The 21,986-nt window shown below is 40.3% G+C and overlaps 1 protein-coding gene and 1 pseudogene across 2 annotated transcripts in view; one reads left to right on the top strand and one right to left on the bottom strand.

Moving 5' to 3' along the window:
• LOC125392699 (enolase-like) overlaps positions 1-8,684 on the top strand; it is a 37,464-nt pseudogene extending 28,780 nt beyond the window's left edge.
• Positions 1-21,986, bottom strand: part of Lsamp (limbic system associated membrane protein) — a 2,072,304-nt gene that overhangs the window by 709,667 nt on the left and 1,340,651 nt on the right. The window lies entirely within an intron of this gene.

Raw genomic sequence — 21,986 nt, 5'->3', positions numbered from 1 at the left:
AAGGGTGTGAAGGGTGTGTGGAAAAAAGGCAGGTTATTTAGGCTTCTAAAGACTGAAAATGAAGGGCTTCAGCTTCACCGCACATGGAAACAAGCCCCACCTGCTGCAGGCTCGCACATACCTGCTAACAGTCACTCATGCTTTCCTTTATTTCTAGGAATGCCTGTGGCTTCTGCTTTGAATTGTTTGGTCTTTCATGAGCAAGCATGTTGAAAGGCCTTTCCAGTGGCGGTCACTCAGTCTTGTTCATGAGAAGCAGACATTACTAAAGAGCTCTCCAATTCTCCTTCAGGGCACGTGCCTCAGAGCGCTCTAAGTTTTCATTTTTTTATAAGTTATTATAAGAGTTTTTCTGACCAGTTCTTTATGTCTGTTCTTTGTACCTTTTATTTGTTTCCACATTTAATGACACTGTCACCTTGTTATAAATGTCTTAAAAACTGATAAACCCAATAAAGAATCTTTTTTTTTCTAATGGAGAGTTGAAGCATATGAGCAATACGGTTGAGGATTTAGGATAGAGAATAGCGTAACTAAATCAAAAGGAAACAGGCAAGTCAACAAATAAATTAGAGTAGAAGGAGTAAATCAACGGTGGGAGCATGGCCATGCTGCAGAAGCAGCCCCAGATCTGATTTATTTTTGTGGGTGGAGCTAGAGGCGATAGAATAAAGAATTAGGAAATGGCATTCATGTTGACTTTTGAAATATGGTGGATTTTCGCGATGGGAGAAGTAGCAGCTTAAGGTGGTGAAGGTAGGAGGAAGGTATTCTTGTCTGAGGGCAAATACATCATGTCCATTCCAGAATATAGGACATAAGTTTACACTGTAATTTCCCAAGGATAACGGTGAGAGGGCTTCCTCCTGCAAAGCTACCATCCTCAGACTTTTAGTGTCTCTTCTTACGGAGCCTTCTTGCCAAGAGCTCAGCCTACTGCAGTGGCAATTCGGCACTAGTCACACCCACTCTATGTGCTCTGAAAATTGTATTTGACTATAATATTTGGTTATATTTTCTTTAATTTTGGATCCTCTTAAATATGAAGGGACTGTGACTAATACTATTTTATTTAAAAGCAATCCACAAAGCACTGAGAATGCAGCAGATATAGCTTGAAGCTCATTCACAGGGAAGACACCAAAGTGTGGTGTGATCCTTCTTACCATGAACGACTAAAGTTGAAAACTTCCTACTGGGCAACAGGACTAGAAAGCAAGATAAATAGCAACCGTATTTTGGAAATTATGAGAATGATTGCTCATGGGGTTTTTGTGAGCATATTAACTCAAATTAATTTTTTAAAAAATTCTTACAGATTTATTTATTTTATTATGTTATGTGTATGAGTGTTTTCCCTGCATATACATCACTCACAGAACTGGTACTTACAGAGGTCAAAAGATGGTATTAGATCCTCTGGTTTGAAACTACAGTTGTGAGCTAACATGTGGGGCTGGGTACAAGATCCTCGGGAAGAACAACAAGTGCTCTTAAACACCCAAGTCACTCTCCAGCCACTCAGGCTAAATTTCTGAGCACCTTTGTGAGATGTACTCCATATTCCTTCTTAAGTTCATGTTCTGAGTAGCGTAAGTCGGACAACCCACAGCTGAAGTGAGTAGACTTCTGATGGAGATTTAAACAGCTTGGCTGCCAACCATGGTTCTCACAGCTGTCTCTATTGGATTCTTCACTGAACAGAAGAAAGTATTCTTTTTATGGTTTTCCAGAAAAATATAATTTAGAACTTATTACATTTTAAATTCAGCTTTTCAGATGTTGTTGTTCTTTAGAGACATAAGAAAATAATGAAATAATAAAGTTTCACTATTATATAGTGTTTACACTGTATGTAGCATTATGAGTAATTTAAAAATGATCCTCAGTATATAGTACATTGTCATAAATAAATTTAATAATACAAATTTGAGTTACTGGGTCCCTAGAATTAATTATCATGGATATCAAAGAAATTTCTATGAATGCATTACATATGTTCTTACCTATATAAAATAAATTATGTACGATATTGCTGAATTCGAAATAATTACATATAATGAATAAAAACTGCAAAATCCCATTAATTTATATTTGAAAAGGGATAGAAAGGTACATGTACAGAATTTCTTGAGAAAAATTATCAAGTAAGAAAACTGCAATACAAATTTTATTCTGGCAAAGGTGATATATAAAATAAACTGATACCACAATACAGTACCTAAACAGTGTGCCAGCTCTCAGGAACACTTCCGAAAAGTAGAATTGTTCGAGCCACTCGTGTGAAAATGACACCTGTGCCCTGGCTATGTGTCAAGAGTATATTCTGCGCATGTGACCTATTGCACAAGAAAGGAAATAAACCTGCAGTGTGAAGGGTGCTAGATAAAAGATTTGGCAAGAATAGAGCTGTGCCGATGAGCTGCTACTGAGAGAGGGGATGTGTGCAGTTAATGAAGGTTTCCAATAATGGACTTGAAGCTAAAATAGGAGCCCATGGGCAACTGGGAATTGAGTAGGTAGGTGCAACTAGATAGGGCAGAAAAGAGTCTCCGAAGGTCTGTGAAGATGGAGTGGTATGTAGGACAGACCAAGGACAGGTTTAGAACTGAAAGCGACTGAAAGCTTGACCAAGGCAGAAGATGTGAAACTTCAAAATGTGACTTAAGGACACACACACACACACACACGGGGAGTGGGAGATAATAATAATAAGACAAATGCAATTTTCTTAATCAAAATAAGTTACAGAATAAATCCCAAATGAGCCAAAGAAAGTCAGTCACTAGAAAAGGGAATGGAAGAGGAAAAAACTGGAAGAAAAGGGAGACAAGGTAGAAAGGGGTTATGACCTTTGTGTGTGTGTGTGTGTGTGTGTGTGTGTGTGTGTGTGGTGTTTGAGTAAAATAACCATTCTTCTTTTGAAATGTAGTGCTAATTAATTCTACAAGCTTTTCTTTAAGCTTTTAATTACCATATTTGTGGTGGCTTAATGTTTGTTGCAGTTCCACAGTCTATTGAGTACCAGAAGAAAACACGTCTTTCGTTTATTGCTGGCAGCATAGTCAGATACATGTTATAGTGGCAGAAGCAGTAAATATTAATAAATATTGGACTTTATGGAATAAAATCGTATTTTTAAGTATCTATACTTTCTTCCATAATGGCAACAATATGATGTGTATTTTTGCACAATAATATGAACATATTTAAATTTAAATAAATAAATAAACATATGCATATGTGACCTGCTCTTCATGTTTTCACCGAGATTTCTGATGCTCATTCCCAGTTCCTGCTGATGTTAACGGTGGGCTAGCAAAGTCACAGGTGGGTGTGAGGACATTGTTTATACACTGTAGCATGTGTAGAATAGCTGCATGTTGAGAGAGAGAGGATGAGAAACAGGGTCCACTCTTCTATAGCCATCTCTTCAGACTCTATCCGAGGGAAATGGAAAATGATAGCTTCCCAGTCTACCCATTAGTGAACACAAACTCAGCCACACAGTGACATCTTTCTCCTTAAAAATAATGATGCAGGCTGTCTCCATTGCTTAAGGAAGCCAGAGCTCACAATGAAAGGTGTCAAGAAGCAGTGTATTATCCCACTTAGCCTGTAGCTGCCTTGACAGCACCTTTCTTGCCGGAAGAATGGATTACAGGCAGGGTGGTAATCAGCCAAGCACTTTTTAAAGAATGCGTTTTTTAAAAAAGAGGGTGTGAGTGTAGGAAGATCAGAAAAAGAGTTTACCAACTTACCTACCAAGGAGCAATTAGTTTCCCGTTGTCCTTAACTAGCCATGAAAACCTTAGCCCTGTGTTATAGGCTAGAAAGGGGCTGTAGGGAGCTAAGGGGTCCTTTTACAGAAACAGTGATGGATGTTTTACAAAGCCCACTAAGCAACAACCAGGTGAGCTCCGAAGATCTCTGGTGAAGGTTCCACAGCAATGTGTAGAGGCAAAACAATATATGGGGAAGTGAGAGGCAAGCAGATGGAAAATGGGAGCAAAACACATGAGAGGAAATGGATGCTGCTCCAGGCAGGAAACAGAAGGAAGACGCAAGAGTCAAGGGCAGAATGGGAGACACCAAACTGGATCTGGAGATTCATTAAATAAATTCTCCTCAGTCCGTTGAGCATGATTACTCCGTAGTGTCCATCGGAAGTGCACAATTATCTCAAACGATGCTCCCTAGGCAAGATGCGAAGAGTTTGATTCAGGGTCCCACGATGACAGGTGTTTTATTATTCCTCTAGGTTTCCCATCTGCTTGTATGACAGACACTCACTGACTAACACCAAGATACTAGTGAGAAGAATTCAAGGGAATCACTATCCAATATTGCCATCCTGCCAGTGGCATACAGAGATTGTGAGGGTAAGAAAAGCCAAGTAGGATGATGGCAACAGTCAGAACTTGGCTCTTCCTTTTCCTTTAGATAGGGATTTATCTTTCTGTAGGAGACAAGTTGACTCTTTTAGTCGAGGAATAATAACATGGTTGATTCCACCATGGCATCTTTCAGGATAGTAGGGATTTATTTGTTGAATTGTTTATGTGTGTTCTGGGGGAGGCATGCATGATCCCATGGTGGCACACATGTGCTTGTATGTGTAGAAGACAGAGGATGACTGTGGGGTTTATTTCTCAGGAGCTCTCCATCTTATTCTGAGACTGGGTTTCTCTCTGACCTTGCCCATGCCAGGGAGGAGTCCTGTGACTCTCTGTCCCTGTCACATCAGTGTTGCGGGTAGAAACATCATGGCCTGACATTATGTAGCAAGCTGAGGATGGAATTTAGGTCCCCCTGCTCACATGGCAAACAATTGCTTAATTGATCCACCTTTTCAGCTCTGTTTTTCTTTATGTACTTGCCTCTTTACACCATTAGCTACTTATTGATAACTTGTCATATAGCACTTCTTGTGGTGGATGCAAAACCTATGTGATCTCTTTGGATATCATCAAGATCCTAATAGGAAGGAAGGAAGGAACAATTGACCTCCAATTTTGAAAGTTGGTTCAGTGAGGTTAGGTTAATTTTTAAAGTTCATTTAAAAGGAAGTCCCAGCACACACATTCAATTCTCAGTACAGAGACAAGGCAATTAAGTTTACTTTCATTTCTTATTGTGCCCCCTTACTTTTCTGTAATAAAAATTAAAAATCTTAGATGCCATATTCAATTAGAAAGGGGATGAAAGGAAAGTATAGGAAAATATCCTTCCTTACTGTACTACACACACACACACACACACACACACACACACACACACACATACATGTCCTTTTGTGACACTGTACACCCTATAATGAATACACACACTGGAAACTAAAAAGAATAATAACTTGGAAAAGAAAATTATGAGAAGAAGTAAATTGATGGTGGGTTTACAGAGCAGAGAGTTTCTGAAACAGAGTGAGGAATAGACTGTCAGCTCATCTGCAGAAAGACACCAGGTTCACAGATTCTCAGGGCTTTTCTTCATCAAACTTCAGCTAGATCCATTTTCTTCAGCGATTTCACTACCTTGGCGCAGAAGCTGTTCCCACTCTCCAAGGAAGCTCTCTCTGCTAGTCAATGCACAGCTTCAGGGTGCACCCGTGCCCAGATGGAGAACCCCCACGGGCTGTTACATCAGCCGAACCCCTTCTCTCTAGATTCTACTCTTTCACTTGGGACTTTTAATCAATTTTATCTTTCCACAAGAGCCTTTGGGGGGTCACAATTGCACTCCCACCTCGAGACCTGTGCTTGGCATGCATTAGTCGCATCATAAAACGCTTGTCACATGACTAATTGGAGGACTCTCTCTGACACTCCGCTCACTTATGAGCTCTGCTGTTATTTCCATCTGATGGGGCAGATAAACAGAGAGATAGCAGACTCTAACAGGGGGAATACAATCTCTCCCAAAGTCACGTATGGATATTGGTGGTGGGGCAGTTAGCCATGCACTGAAACACCACAGGCATACCTTATAGTAATAAAACATCTGAATGTCTCTATTGCCAATGGAGCAGCACTGTTTTCTGGGGAACTTTGACTAGAAAAGGGCCTTTGTCGAAGCATGTGAAAATAACTATTAGGGAATTCTTTCTATAGCAATCTGTTCAGAAATTTGATGACCAACTCAATTTTGGTGCCTTTCTCCTTCAGGCATGTTCCTGCGATCCCTGAGTCCTAAGAATACCAGCCACCAGATAGAACAGTTCCGAATGTGAACACCATCCAGGGGGAGGCAGAGCAGCTAATACCCAGAAGTGGCCCAAGCCCATCCATTAGCAAAAAATCAAGCCCGTGTCCAGAATTCCAAAAGGCACAAACCATTTCACGCTATTTATATTTTATAGGTCTTAGAGAGGTGGTTTTTTTTCTAATCCTCTTTAAAGGAATGATTTTCCAGTGTACTCGCTGACCCATGACATCACCCACTTTGTTTTTGTAAGCCAGTGGAAACTTTAAATCATGTAAGTGGACCCCAGGGAACAGCTTCCAATTTGCTCCAATGTAGAAATCGGTAGCAAATTCCATGAACACACCTGCTAGCAGTTTCCAAAATTTGCTGCCCAGGTGTTCTTCTGTGGACACCGGCCTTTGAATGCTCTATGGATGAGAGATTTGCCTGAGGAAATGCAGTCCCTTTGAGTGGCAGACGTCCTTGTGAATGCGTCCCCCTCACTGGGGTTGTATTTTCTGTCTTCAACTTAATAGCCAAGACCAATTTTAAGGAAAATTGAGTTGAGAGAAATATTCTGGGACTGAAGATTTCTGTGTCAAATACTATACCCTGGGGCCAATTTATACAGCTGGGAGAGAATGGGCTTGGAGTGTGGTGACTGGCAGGCCCAAGGGAAGGAAAGGGTTGCAGAATCTCGCACGCATCTTTATATCCTTTGGCTTGCTTTTGGAGACCCTTAAGTGGGAGCTACCTCAACTCAAAACAAGGCACTCATGAAGACTGAAAAAAAAAACCCACTATACTCCTTTGGAAAAAAAAAACTACATGCCCTTCTCTCTCAACTCGGGGTCCTAGTTTTTTGGCATTCACACTCGAAAGTTTTCCCACCTCTTTGAAGTGAGACACTTGCTTTCTCTGGCTGCTTGGAGCACATGGTTTAGTAGACCTCTGTGTTTGTAGGACAGGTATTTTTTTTCTCTCTCTCTCTCTACTTTCATTCACAGGGAAAATGCCCCGTGTTCCAACTTGGGGCTGTGAAACACTGCCCTAATAATCCCCATCTCCCCACCTTGTGCCTGTAGAGAAGGATGCTCAGAACTGGAAGGCTTCTTTGATTTGCTGTGTGGCATACACTGGCACAGGAGGGTCGTTGGAAAGCTCTACGGTTAAAGTAACTCTTTCTGTGTGTTTATTAAATAGGTGGTTCAATGGAAAAATAAAGATAATTTGAAACAGAAATGGAAACCCAATCAGCTAGCCGTGCATTAATGGTGTCAGTGAGAACAGTAGCTGAATTTTCCCTACTCCTGCAGGTCTTTCAAGGTCCTGGGTAAACCACAGCAAAGAAAAGACATTTGATCCTCAGTGAAGCAGAGAGTTCTATTTTTCTAATGGATAAGTCATCTCTATCTGTTACAGAAGTTCATTTACTCACAGAAGAAGCACCCTTTCTCTTTTAAGTTGGGATAATGTTTGTGCTTGAGAGCCCACACACTTATGAGCAAAGTGTCCATGATACCCCTGATGGGAAATGATTACTGATATACCAAATTGTCTGTAAATAATTATAGGGAAGGATCTGTAACTAACTCTAGAGCAGTGGGCACCTAAAGACTGTGAGGTCGCCAAAGCACCTCAGTAGAATAATTGGAATGGAATCTTCAGTGGTGCCATTCCACTTCAGGAGTCAGAGTTTTGATCTTAACATGCCAGATGAACTCAGTGTGTTTGAAACACCCAACAGGGCCTGAAACAGCTTGGCTCACAGAAATACCTTTCTCATGGGAAGTTTTTAGAAGAACACACTAACTGAGAAAGTTTTCCCCTCAGGCCATATCAAGTTACCTGATACAAACCCATTTTAATTGACATATTAAGAATATTCCAGGCAGCCTGTCTTAAAATGGGAATGCACTCTCCTAAAGAGAAATAGATTGGCCTGCCAAGACTAGTAACAGAATGAGCACAGAAAACACCTCGCTTGGTTTAGCGAGGGACAGAACTACTAGGGAACATAAAAGAAAAGCTTTAATAGAATGGAGCTTGAAATATTTAGAATGGGAGTCAGGGCCACCAGCAAGCCAGGAAACAGCAGATCCAAGAGGAGACAGGAGAAGCAGGACTTCCAGACATGAGAGAAATGAGTGGATTACCCAAACCTTCATAGTGCCATCCAGATTAACAGTTGGTTTCACATCCATTGGCTTGTATGTCCCTGCCTTATGACAGAAAGAAGCAAGTGAAAACATTATCTGTGTATCCCAAACAGAATGGACAGCGTTTATAACTATGTGATTTAGGATGCCATGGTCTAACACTCTTTCTCCCCCTCACCACCAGCCCCTCAGCAACAGTACAGAGCAAAGACGTTGTTAATGTACTGGCCGGTGACATTTCCCCTGGGGAAAATAAACCGTAATAGGAATAAATCACCTCCAGTCACTTCCACGGAGGAAAAACGTGTCAAAGGAGTGACGCCTGCGAAGCTTCGGATCTAAGTGTTAAAACGGCGCTGGTTAGAGAGCATGAAGCGAGAAGTCCCTTCTCTCACTTTCCGAAATATTGACTCTGAATCACCCCCCGCTAGGAGTCAGAGTATGTGCTCTGCATTATGCATGGCGGGGAGATACTGACAGTGGGTGCGCTTCAGGAAGCCTAGCCCGTGCTCTGAAGGTCAGCCCAGAAGGTCTCTGTGACCAGCTCCCGCATGGAGCTGTGAAAACGCAAATGTGGACAACTCTCTGATTCCCACGGGAGCCGCGCATCATGATTTTTAAGTCAAAAACAAACAAACAAACACAAAACTAGCAACTAATATCTCTCAAGAGACAAGTTGCAAAGGAGCCTGCTCTGGGAAAGCGTTTGACACCAGGTCTGCAGGATTCTGTTTCTCGTTGCCCTATGCCTTTTTGGTTAAAACCAGTGATAGGTGACAGACAAGCCCTCCTAGTCATCTTCCACTACTAAACAGATAGCTGGACTTTTTCATTAAGGTTTCCTTTATACGTCAACTCAGTCTTCCTACTAATCAGGAGCTATTTATGCATAACTTTTTCCTTCCAATATATACAGCTAACAATTAAGTACTTGGAAGCAGGCAGGCAGGGCTGTAGAATACAGTTTTAGGTCCCCAGTCAGAGTAAAGTTGTGCAAAAGGAGCTCCCGCCTTCAACTCAATAGATGGACTCTCTGGGTAACATCAAACCAATCTTGCCTTGGAGCCGGAGTCAGCTACAGCATGGAGCACAAATTACGAAGACTAAACCAGGTGCATTGAAATGTCTTCCACAGCAAGTACTGGCAGCTCTCAGTTTTAGTGGAAGGAATTTCCGTCTCCTGCGACCCACATGGCCTTGCTTACTCCTGCTGGGTGTATTCCTGGCAAGCGACAGCCCTGTTGCTGGGCTCTGAGTCACTATTAAACATGTTCCACTGGTTCTCTTCGAGCAGTGTGCTAATGAGAGCGGAAACGGCTGTAGATACGACTTTCCGTGATTCTGTCATTTAAGGAGCCGTCATCATCAGTCTCCAGGCCACAGCCAGGCCAATATATGACATTTTAGCTGTGCTCTAAAAATCTTACAGCGATAATCTGGTTCTTGGAATTACTTTTGCTTTCAATTTTATATATTTGAGACTAAACCTATAATTCTATATGAGTGCTCAGATTTAAAAATATAGTGGCATTAAAAGTCTAAAGATGCATTCGGATCAATTGTAGTTGGGTACAGCTTCTCAAGAGTTTGATGGCTCTCTCTCTCTCTCTCTCTCTCTCTCTCTCTCTTTCTCTTTCTCTCTCTCTCTCTGTGTGTGCACATGTGGGTGTATGTGTGTATACATGTGTGTATATTTTTCTTTCCTCACCCCCGTATCTCACCTTTGCTTTCATGTATATTGGCTTTCTTCTCAGATGTGTTCATTTATTTATATATATACAGAATAGTTATTCCACTCAGCTTTCAGAAACATTTCAGCAATTACATTTCTAAATGACCTGGCATAGCAAGGACTACCTGCTTAGGTCAAAGTCCAATTTCTCTTTACCAATGGTCATAATCCATCATCTTACTACTGTCTACTGTCCCAGGAACAGATTGGTTGAGAATCTTGAATGGAAAACCTGTTCTTGGTAGGTTCTTTTCTTAGGTGGATTAACGTGCAGTTTCCTATTTGGGTGCACACTGAAACCATGTTACTTTTTCATGTGCTGGATCACAGACACTCAGAAGGAGGTCTTGGAGCAAAAGATACTCCTGGTGAGATGCCTGAAGACTTTAGAAAGTTGCATATGTATTCGTTGAGCTCTGGACGTCTCTGTCCCCCTAGGGAGTGCATTCTGCAGTCAGCTGAGCATCTACGGCCTGCAGCACCAGATGAGCACGGCACACTCACGTGCTGTAGAGCCAGCCCTCCACTCTGCTAATTATGACAACAAGGATGGGCTCTCTACTAACAGCGCTGAAGGGAAAGCCCGTCATGTGTCTTTGGCAAGGCTCTGCAGTCTGCTAGGAGAGCTGCGGGTTTCTTGATCAATTAAGTGAAAATTAGCAAAATGGATTAGTTTTCCATTTTTTCCCGTCATTGAAATTTCTGAACAATCACATAGTAAAGCAAACGGTTCTTGTGTGTGCATGAGCTTCTTTCCTTCTTCCTTTTCTAGATGCATTTTAATTTTGAAAAATGTCGTGGGATGTGTGGAGGGGGTGCAGAGACCTGTGTACAGGTGTGCCTAACTCTGAGCCTGTAGAAGCTGGCAGAGGGCATTGAGAGTCCCGTGCCTTTGTCCTCTAAGCTCCACCTCGTTCCCTTGAAAAGCGTTTCTCTCTTTGAACCTGGAGGTAGTCTAACATATAGGAAGTTCTGCTGAGCCTCCTGCATCCGCTTTCCAGATCAACCCAGAGTTACAGGCGCATGTGTGCCAGTGCCCTGGCTTTTCACTTGTGTTCTGATGTTTACATGCAGGCCCTCACTCTTATTCGCTCACCCGTTCCTAAGCCCTATTGCCTATGAAATTCTATATTTGATAGCATCAAGCAGATGTCTATAAGGATATTAACCAAAATTTCCTCAATATTCAGTACCAGGCCTGATTCCAATCACATCAATGCACTACGCCCAGACAATCTGACAGTGCTTTGGCATGGCTGATTAAAATGAAAATATACCATTTGTTTTTAATATTAAACATCTTTAGCATCTGGCAATTTTTTTATAGCTGAGTCAAATTATTAGGAGATAGTTCGATCTCTATAGAGATAGACATCGAAACATTTCAAGACAGAGAAGGTCACGCACATTTATGATCTGTATCAAGAACTCCAAACGTGCCGGCGTCATTAGCTCACTTCTTTGCACTCCTTAAGCTCAATTTGTGTTTGTGTAATTTTTAACATTTGCCCCTCTGTCAAACAAGACTTATGAGGCAGGGAACTATAGAAATATATGCTAACCCCTTGATAACACAGTTTTTCCTGTTTCAAAGGACTTCCAATAATCTCCCTTAACCCAGAACACCCTCTCATCTGTATAACAGCTCTTCCCCCAAATCACGTTCTGTATCATATGGATAGGACAAAATTATCATTCGGCCTGCACTGCATATTGACCGTATAGAGGCTATTGTATACTTCAATAGATGCAGGCATAAATTATCCAAATCATGAGGAAGTTCAGTGAGGAATGAAAACCATGACTCTATCGTCATCATCAAATGATGAAGTGTTCAAAAGAACACCGGCTAGCATCTATGTGTCTCTCTAAACTTATAAGAAACACATACTAATTCTCGTAACATTTATAGGTGAAATCAAGTCCAGATGCCTCTATGAGCATCATAGCTGCTCATTTGTTGTGTTTTCCACATTTATGATTCATCCAGATATAATGACCAATTAGTTACTGTTGGTAAACTTGGCTACATACAGAGGGTTATGTCTTAATGATACGGTTTCTTTGAGTGTCTAATTTCTAGAGTAACAGACATGTCAGAAAAAACAAACAAACATGGTTTGGATGGTTTCTCATACAAAAACCAAATGTTCTTCAAAGTAAATAAGAAAAGCCAGATTAGTAACAAGTGAGGCCATCCTGTTAAAGACCTGGCCTCGCTGGAGAAACAGAAATGCCCTGTACATCAGATTTATGCCCCCCGGATGTTAGTGACTGGCATCTCACTCTCATAAAATATTGGTGCTTTGAGGTTTGCATTTAGCCAGAAATTGAGTTAAATTTAGAGTTGGCTTTTACTTCCTTTCTTGTCCAAAAGCTACACATCAAGCAGCGCTGTGCTTCAGTGGAAATTTGTGTCTCTTGCCTTCTCTTTGTACCTAATGATGGCCTCAGTCCTTCTTCCTATCCACTGTGTGAAATCTGCTGAAGTGTTTCGAGCATGCTTTTGATTTGCTGACTAATGAGGACATGGGCGGCCATCATTCCACTGCTCTTCCTTCCTTCTTGACTAGAATCCAGTTTAGAGAGTTGAGGCTACCAGCTTCAATCACATAGGAAAGCCCCAAAGACTGCAAATATATTGGATCTGTAGCAAGGTTATTGAATGGAAGTAGGAGCCACATCTAGCCTTCCAGACTTATGAGAAAAATAAACCCTTATGTTTCAGATCACTACAAAATGGGTATTCTGTTACTCAAACCTAAAGACTTTGACACACGGATGAGATACTCTCCCTTGCCATTCAAAGGCACTCTTCAAGTCTCTAATCACCAGGGGAAAGGAAGCAACATGATAGGGGAGCCCCAAGATAGCCTCTGAATTCCACTCCACTCAGACCCACTGTAATTACATAAACATCCAAGTTGCATTTTCAATTGGGGTTTATTACACACATTGCATATTGAGGATTGTTTATTTAATACTTCCAAGCTATAATTAACCCCACTTTCCAAGTGAGCAATCTACAGATCAAAGAATGACAAGGCATGTTTGCAAAGGAGAGTGCTAAAGATGCCTAATTCCAGGCTCAAGCTCAAAATTTCTGATTCCGGCTATTTTTTCTCTGTAAAATGTTGTACCTGAGGCCTTCTGAGAATGACAAAGCAAACAGGGTAAAAATTCAGTAACAGAGGTAAAAAATTTCGCCTACTCCATTATGTAAAAAACTGAAAAGGGGGCCTTGACTATAGGGGTGTGTGTGTGTGTGTATGTGTATGTGTGTGTGTGTTTAAATGACAGGCATGTTTCCTGAATTTGAGGTTAAGTCACTATGAGTCTTGCTGCTTTATGTTTTGATTTTCAGTGATGTGACCTTCTCTATCTATGAACTTTCTTTTCATTGGAGCACTACTGAAAACACAATACTCTCTCAACCTCATTCGCAACTTAAACTGAAAATGTGCTCTATATTTTCAGACTATCAGTCATAGCTCACATTATTTTTTTTTTTTAGCTATTATTTGTTATTGCAGAAGCTAACTACAGTACCGAGTTTTTGGAAAACAGTTTGCAATGACAATAGAATAAATAAATTTAGTGGAGGAGCACATTAGAATTTTCTAGCATTTGTGTCCAAAATCATCAGTAAATAATAGAAATTATTTATTGGTAATATAAGCTAGGTGTTATAAAGTACATACTTCTGTTCTATCCAGCATGGATTTGAAGCAGGAGTTCTGATTCAAAATTGTCATACTTTAACCAAGAGGCAAGGATTGGTCTAAGAGTCAGGGAAATATGTCAATGTAATGACTCCTCCAAAACAAATCATTAGACACTATGTCAATTATAGCGATTGAATATTTTGTACACTCATCTCGCTTGGAGGCAGGCTGAATGGTCTTCAGATGTACAGAGCTGAGAAAAACCTTGCACATCACAAACTAGCTGTCCTTTGATGTTATCAAACTAGGAATGTCACCATTAACCATTCATGTCATTGGATGTCACCTTCTTCCTCTGTAGAAAGACCGCATTATCTTATCACCTTCATGATTTGGTAATACTTTTTCCACTGTGTCCTATATAATGTAGGTCATACGAAATCCAAAGAAGAAAACAGAACACAGAAATGTAGAAACCAAAGATTCACTGCACACGTTGACGGTTTCACATTTTGCCTAAGGTGAATGTGAGCTAGGGAAACATACAAAGGCAGTTCACTGAGCCATCCAGCTCTATGTGTTGCCTGAGGCAAAACAAGCTACAGTTCTTCTCTTTGTAAGTCGGTGACCTCTGTGTGTTTGGCGCCAACCTGAAGGCAGAATGAGGCTGTCAAGGATAGAACTTCTCTTGTAGAGTCATATGCCATGAATTACAAATGGAGACTGCCTGCAGGTATTGGGGTGAGAAAGAAGACAGCGTACCTTTAACACACAGTAAAAGCCTACAATGGCAGACGTTATCCCCTTAATCCACGTCATGCGACTCTCAGTTCGCTTGGCCTTGTTCCTGCTCTAGGAGACAAAGCGCTCATATGAGAAGAAAGGATGTTTCAGTGAATTGCCCAGAGCCTAGTTTGATACTTAGCTGCTTATAGGATTTATAGAGAATACATACACTACAAAGAAAGAGGCCTTGCGTTTCTGCTGCTGATATCATACAACATGCCATGACATTGAAGTAGTTTCATTTCTGTGTGACATGTATATCTGGCCATGTACCTGCTGAAGAGAGATCACACTGCTTCCTGGAAGTGTCCATACCAAACTGGAATATACCAGACAATGTGTATAACTTAATTAATATTCAAAATGCATTGACCATTTCAATAGACCGAATACAAGCACTGTTTCGCAAATGGTGCCTCTGAATTATTTTCATGACCCACTATGCTCTTATAGCACTGAGGTATCCAATAAGCTATCATTTCTACGTCCCTTGTCTCCATCCTTCTGATAAATCATACTTTTTAGGCACAGGATCATTTTAAGATCAATTTTGACTATTTGCAGCTGCATGAAGTTGTGCATGTAATACATCCTCGTGTAATGACAGTAAGCATCAAATGGCATCATGTGTGTGAGATGCTTCATGAAGCAGATGCATTATGTAAATGTGAGTGGCAGTTATTGTTGCTAACTTGCATAACTGTGTGGAGTGGCCATTAGGCAACAGGAAATGCGCTAAATGGTTTCCATATATTATCTAGTTTAATATGATTTGAACAGCAAGCCTCTCAGATGAGTACTATTATAATCCCAGTTCTCCAGAAGAGGAAAGTGAGACCCAGGGAGGCTCAGTGCCTATGTTGCCACTACACAGTTATTTAATGAGAAAGCAGCAAAACCCGATGCTCGACCGATATGATATGATCAGCAAAAAAGACAGATGACATTTTTCATCTGTTGTGATTTAGGACTACCAGTATCGTGTTTTCTTCAAAAAAGCCTGATGGATGAAACTTTATTGAGATAAAGTATTTACTGTTGGAAACGCCCAAGGAATTCTGTGCTGATTTAATTGTCGAGAGCAGATCTGTTTGCTGGTCTCTCTGTATTTCTACAGGCTAAGCAACTTACATATCTGGGTGTGAAAAGTGTGTGTGCTGGTGGATAGCAGCCTGTAGAAGAACAATCTAGAACTACAAATGGTAACAGTAGCCCTCTAACTGCAGAACAGAACAGTTGCCCCCCTGCAGCTTGCACCCTTGCAGTTTTTGCACCCTTGCAACATTCCCCAATTCCAACTTTCCTAGCTCTTGAAGATTCAGCCAAAAGGCCATGCAGAAATTCAGATTTCTCTAAGCTTTATCGGTTCAATCACTCTCCCCAGAAACTCATTTTTCTTTGTGTTTTGGCCAAATAAATGCTGGGCTCCAGCTATGGACCTCAGAGGCAGAATGCTGGCCTACCACGTGTCAAACTCTGGTTCTCTCCCTTGGCCTGAAAATAGCAATAGTTTTATAGGACCACATCCCCTATTGTAAAGTATTTACTTGTGGTAAATGCAAAATAAACTTGTAATCCCAGCTGTCAGAGGCAATGTCTTGAACTACCTTGTCCCACATCTGTAGCCCCGTGTACCGTTTTAACATCATCTGCCACTGTGGTCTCTCATTGCTGCTTGTCCTTGGTACCTAGTTCTCTTCCAACCTCTTCCTGGCTTCATGATCTTCCAACCTGTACTCTCACTTGCTTGAAGTCTGGCCCTTTAGCATTCAGTTCTCAATTAAAAGTCTTCCTCTAAAATCCACCTCTGGATATCCAAGTTAACTACTGGTATGGGAAGGCCTTCTGTCTATGTTTTGCTTTTATTGGTTAATGAATAAAGCTGTTTCAGCCAGTGGTTTAGCAGAACTGGGCAAGGCAGGAGTTCCAAGCAGATAGTGGAGGAGAAAGTAGGGGGATTCAACGAGAAGCCATGTAGCCCAGCCCAAGAAAGACGCCAGATGCTGGTTCTGGTAAACCACAGTTACATGGCGATACACAGATTAATAGAAATGGGTTAATTTAAGACGTAGCTAGAAATGTGCTTAAGCTATTGGCCAAACAGTATTGCAATGAATACAGGTTTCTGTGTGATTATTTCGGGAGTCTGGGTGGCAGAGAAATGAACAAACAGCCTCTGCCTACAAACTACTAACTAATTCTTCCTTACATAGACCTGCTTTTCACACATCACCATTTTTGTTGCTGTTCTTTTCTCCATAGCATTTCTTGCTATCCAGAGCTCCCTATTCCTTTTCTGTTCACCAATGTAGCATTTATCTCTTTGTATGGAGCATACGCTTTTTCACAATACTGTTTCACTGACCACTATATTCTCTACAGCCAGTTCCACCAAATACAATGTTTCATCATTTTACAGCTCAATAAATATTTATAAAATGAAATAACAAACTAGTTCAACTTCGGCTCTAAAAGAGCAGTAATTTCTCTGAATTACTACAGTATGAGATTATTCATATGTAATATTACATTGTGTAGGGACAAGCAAGTGGGAAACTGTACTAAATTCTACCTCTCACTTACATTTGTCTAGAACAGCCCAGAGTCCAGGTGTCAGTGTTCACAGATAACATATGGTACATTAAGGGGAGATTAGCTTTTGAACAGCATCAGCGGACCTTCCCAAAGTCACTCCTTTGAAAAATTTAAATGCGAAAGCGCCATGAAATAATGAGAAATAAAAATTCACATTGGGACCTACAGGTAAATTTTAAAAGGGATGAAGAAGGAGAAAAGGAAAGACTAGAGTATAAAAGCCCTGTTAAAATGACTGTGCTGAATAACACTGGGCAGAAAGCTTTGAAGTTAGTCCAAGATCACAGAACTCTTGTCTGTCACATTAGGTAAAGAAGGAAGACTAGACCTTAGGGTCAAAGTCAAGAGTCAGTCTTTAATCTGAAGAGGGAGAGCAGTGGTCATGATGAGAGAGCATCTGACAGCTTTCAAAGATTCAAAGAATTAACAAGATGTGGCAAGTGAGCCACACTGAAGAAAAAACAAGAGTAAGGATACAAAGAGGGCAGGGAGAAAAACCAACTCTAAGTTATGACCAAAAGGAAGAATAAATAATCTGATGCAATCATTGTGATAGTAATGATAAGTAATATAGATTATAAGTGATGATAATATTAATAATAATTGAGATACACAGGAAAAATGAAATTTGCAATGTTAACCATGCTAATTGTTTGTGGTATATTCCTCTCTCCCTTTGTGTTCTCTCTCACTGTCTCAACAGTCTCTGGAAAATGCACCCACCATGAATTGCCGTAAGTTCTGATAGAATGGAGTCTATTGGATTCAACAGGGTCTCAAAGTTCACTATGCTCTAGTGATAGACTCAGTGTAAATTTCCTATCACATCATCTTTCTCACAGAATTCACACTGACACCACCTGTGGGGAATTAGAGTATAAATTGTGTGTTCACACACAGCAACCCCCTCAGTGGAGAATCCAGGGGATGTTGTAGATGGAACCTAAGTTATATCTGTGATAATGCTTCCTAATACTTCCTTTAAATATCAGTTTGTCTCATGATATAAAAATTCAAACATTTGTTTCATAGTAAAACTTTGCTGTTAAATACAGTAAAACATTTCTTTTCTGAGAAAAAAAAAAGTCATGCCTAAGACTGTAAAATTGTATACATAATAAACCTGCACATCAATTGTTTCTTTTGAAAGATGGGTTATACGGCACATGACACTTATGTTCCCCTTAAAGACTGCAGGACAGTAAATGGAGCATAGTCCCTAAAGTCGTTAGTTACTGGCCACATCACAATTTTGAGGAGATTTGTAATTTGGCTGGTTAAGAATGTTCATCCGCATCAGCAGTACAGGATGTCAAATGTGTTCCCATTACACTGCAGGCCCTTGGAGGCCCAGAGAGCCATCTGGCGTCTTGAGAGAAAAGCTGGATTTGGAGTTGAAAGAGAAAAGAGCCCCTAGAGGAAGAAATAGCTAGAGAGTCTGTCCAAGCTGGTAACTTATCTTTACCTCTGTGCTCTTCTGTGAACTTCCCTGGGCTATGGCAGTGCGAGGGAACAAAGGCAAGCGCTGAGAGAGCAAAGAACCAGCATACCGGGAGTGAGGATCCACAAAACCTGACTGATGGGATGTGAAGACAGATGGATTTAAAGTGCTGTTTTTAAATGGGTATCTTTAAAGCAATGAAAAAGAAAGGAAGAAAGAAGATAAGGAAGAAAGAGAAGGATGGAAGGAGGGAGAGGGAACCCACTTAACTAAAGGAATCTGGAGTTTCTGGCCTGGCAAGATGGCTCAATGGTTAAGAGCACCTGCTGCTTTTGTAAAGGACACAGGTTTGGTTCTCGGCACCTATGTGGTGGCCCGCAACCATTTCTAGGGAACTTGACAGCCTCTTCTGACTACCGTAAGCTCCAGGCATGCAGGTGGTACACATACGTACTTGAAGGAAAAATACTCATACATAAAAGTAAAACAAATTAATAATATTTTAAAAGAAAACCACATGAACATTTCATTAGATGCTGAAAAAGCCTTCAACAAAATACAACACCCCTTCACAATAAAGGTCTTGGAGAAATCAAGGATACAAGAAACATATCTAAAAATAATAAAAAGCATTTTACAGCAGGCTGACAGCCAACATCAAATTAAATGGAGAGAAATTCAAAGCGATTCCACTAAAATCAGGAACAAAACAAGGTTGTCCACTCCATCCATATCTATTCAGTATAATACCTGAAGTACTAGCTAGAGCAATAAGACAACAAAAGGAGATCAAGGGGATACAAATTGGAAAGGAAGAAGTAAAACTCACTATTTGTTGTAGCAAAGAGGTTGCTTGTTTGTTCCTGGCCACTTAGCCCCAAAATAATCACACAGAAACTGTATTACTTAAATCAATGTTTGGTCCATTAACTCTAGCTTCTTATTGGCTCACTCTTACATATTAATTTAAACTATTTCTATTAATCTGTGTACTACCACATGGCTGAGGCTTGCAGGCTAAAGTTCCATCTGGCTCTGGCAGACTGCATGGCTTCTCTCTCACTGTGCCTCCTTTTTCCCTGCATTCATTTTTGTCTTCCCCACCTAGCTCTGTTCCATCTTATCAGGTCAAACCAGTTTATTTATTCATTAAACAATGAAAGTAACACATAGACAGAAGGACCTCCCACACCAATTTGTAGATAATATAGTATACATAATTGACCCCCAAAACTCTACCTGGGAACTCCTACAGCTGATAAACACCTTCAGTAATGTTGGAGGATATATTTAAAAAAAAATTAAGAGCCCTCCTATATACAAATGATAAAAGGGTTGAATGAGAAATCAGAGAAACATGACCCTTCACAATAACCACAAGTATAAAATATCTTGGAGTAACTCTTACCAAACAAGTAAAAGACGTATATGGCAAGATAAATTGAAAAAAATAGCAGAAAATGGATAGATCTTCCCTGCTCTAGGATAAGTAGGGTCAACATAATAAAAATGGCAGTCTAAATGCAATCTACAGATTTAAGGTAATTCCCACCAAAATCCCAACACAATTCTTCATAGACTTTGAAAGAACAATACACAACTTCATACGGGAAAACAAACAAACAAACAAAAAACAGTATAGCTAAAACAATCCTATACAATAAAGGGACTTCTAGAGGTATCGCCATCCCTGATTTCAAACTCTATTATAGAGCTATGGTAATAAAAACAGCTTGGTACTGGCATAAAAACAGACTCATGGATTACTGGAATTGAGTCAAGGACCCTGACATTAATCCATACACCTATCAACACCTGATTTTTGACAAAGAAGTCAAAATGGTACAATGGAAAAAGAAAAGCATCTTTAACAAATGGGGCTGAAATAACAGGATGGCAACATGTAGGATATTGCAAATAGATCCACATCTCTCTCCATGCATAAAACTCAAGTTCAAGTATATCAAGGACCTCAACATAATTTAGTTACATTGAACCTTATAGAAGAGAAAGTAGAAAGTAGCCTTGAACTCATTGGCACAGAAGACCACTTTCTAAACATAACACCAGTAGCACAGATATTGAGAGCAATAATAATAAATGGGGCCTCCTGAAACTAAAAAAACTTCTGTAAGGCAAAGGACATGATAAAAAAGACAAAAGAACAGTCTACAGAATAGGAAAAGATCTTAACCAACCCCACATCAGACAGAAGACTGATCTCCAAAAATATATAAAGAACTCAAGAAACTAGACATTCAAATGGCAAATAATCCAATTCAAAAATGGGGTACAAACCTGAATAGAGGTGGGAGTGCAAATTTGTACAGCCACTTTCAAAATCAGTATCGTGATTCCTTAGAAAATTGGAAAGCAATCTACCTCAAGACCCAGAGATACCATTCTTGGGCATATACCCAAAGGATACTCCATCATACCACAAGGATACTTGCTCAACAATGTTTACAGCAGCATTATCCATAATAGCCAGAGTGTGGAAACAATCTAGATGTCCCTCAACTGAAGAATGGCTAAAAATAAAATAAAATAAAAATAAATAAATAAATAACTGGTACATTTACACGATGGAGTATAATGACATCATGAATTTTGAGGGCCAATGGATAGAACTAGAAAAACAAAACAACAACAACAAAATATATCCTGAGTGAGGTAACCCAGACTCAGAAAGGTAAACACAGTATGAACTAATTCATATGATGTAAAACAAAGGATAACCAGACTATCTTCCACAGCTCCAAAGAAGCTACGTAACAAGGAGGATCCTAAGAGGGACACATGGATCACCCTAGGAAGGAGAATTAGATGAGATATTTTGGGTAAACTGGCAGCAGGACCAGGATCTATCCCTTGTGTGTGAGATGCCTTTTTGGAGTCCATTTTCCATTGTAGGATGCCATGCTCAGCCTTAATGCAGGCGGGAGGGTCTTGGTCTTGCTTCAACTTAATGTGCCAGACTTTGCTGACTCTCCATGGGAGCTCTTATCCACTGGAAGGAGAGGATTTGAAGTAGATTGGTGGAGGAGGGAGGAAATAGAGGGGAGGAGAGGAGGGAGAACTGTGGTTGGAATGTAAAATTAAATTTAAAAAGTAATAAATAAAAATATTTTAATTTAAAACTTAGGATTAAATTTCTGGGAAAGTTAGTGCTTGATTTCTTTTCCTGGCATTTTCAACAATTCATAAACACCCAATTCTTTAAAATCTAGTTTGGAAGCAATTTCAAACATACAAAATAATTATGCTTTATCCTCCTGGATATTGGAAGTAGACAAGATCACCGGGCAAAGTTGAGAGCACGGGGTCGTGGGGGGGCTGGGAGAAAGGGGAGATGGGGAGAGAGAAGGGAGAGAGGGAAGAAGGGAAGATTGGGGAGAGCTTGGGGGAATGGGATGGTTGAGATG

This window comes from Myodes glareolus, chromosome 2, assembly GCF_982192425.1.
Source record: "Myodes glareolus chromosome 2, mMyoGla1.1, whole genome shotgun sequence".
NCBI classification, from domain to species: domain Eukaryota; kingdom Metazoa; phylum Chordata; class Mammalia; order Rodentia; family Cricetidae; genus Myodes; species Myodes glareolus.
Note: the sequence above shows the minus strand (reverse complement) of the source record. Positions and strands in the feature narration are given on the sequence as shown.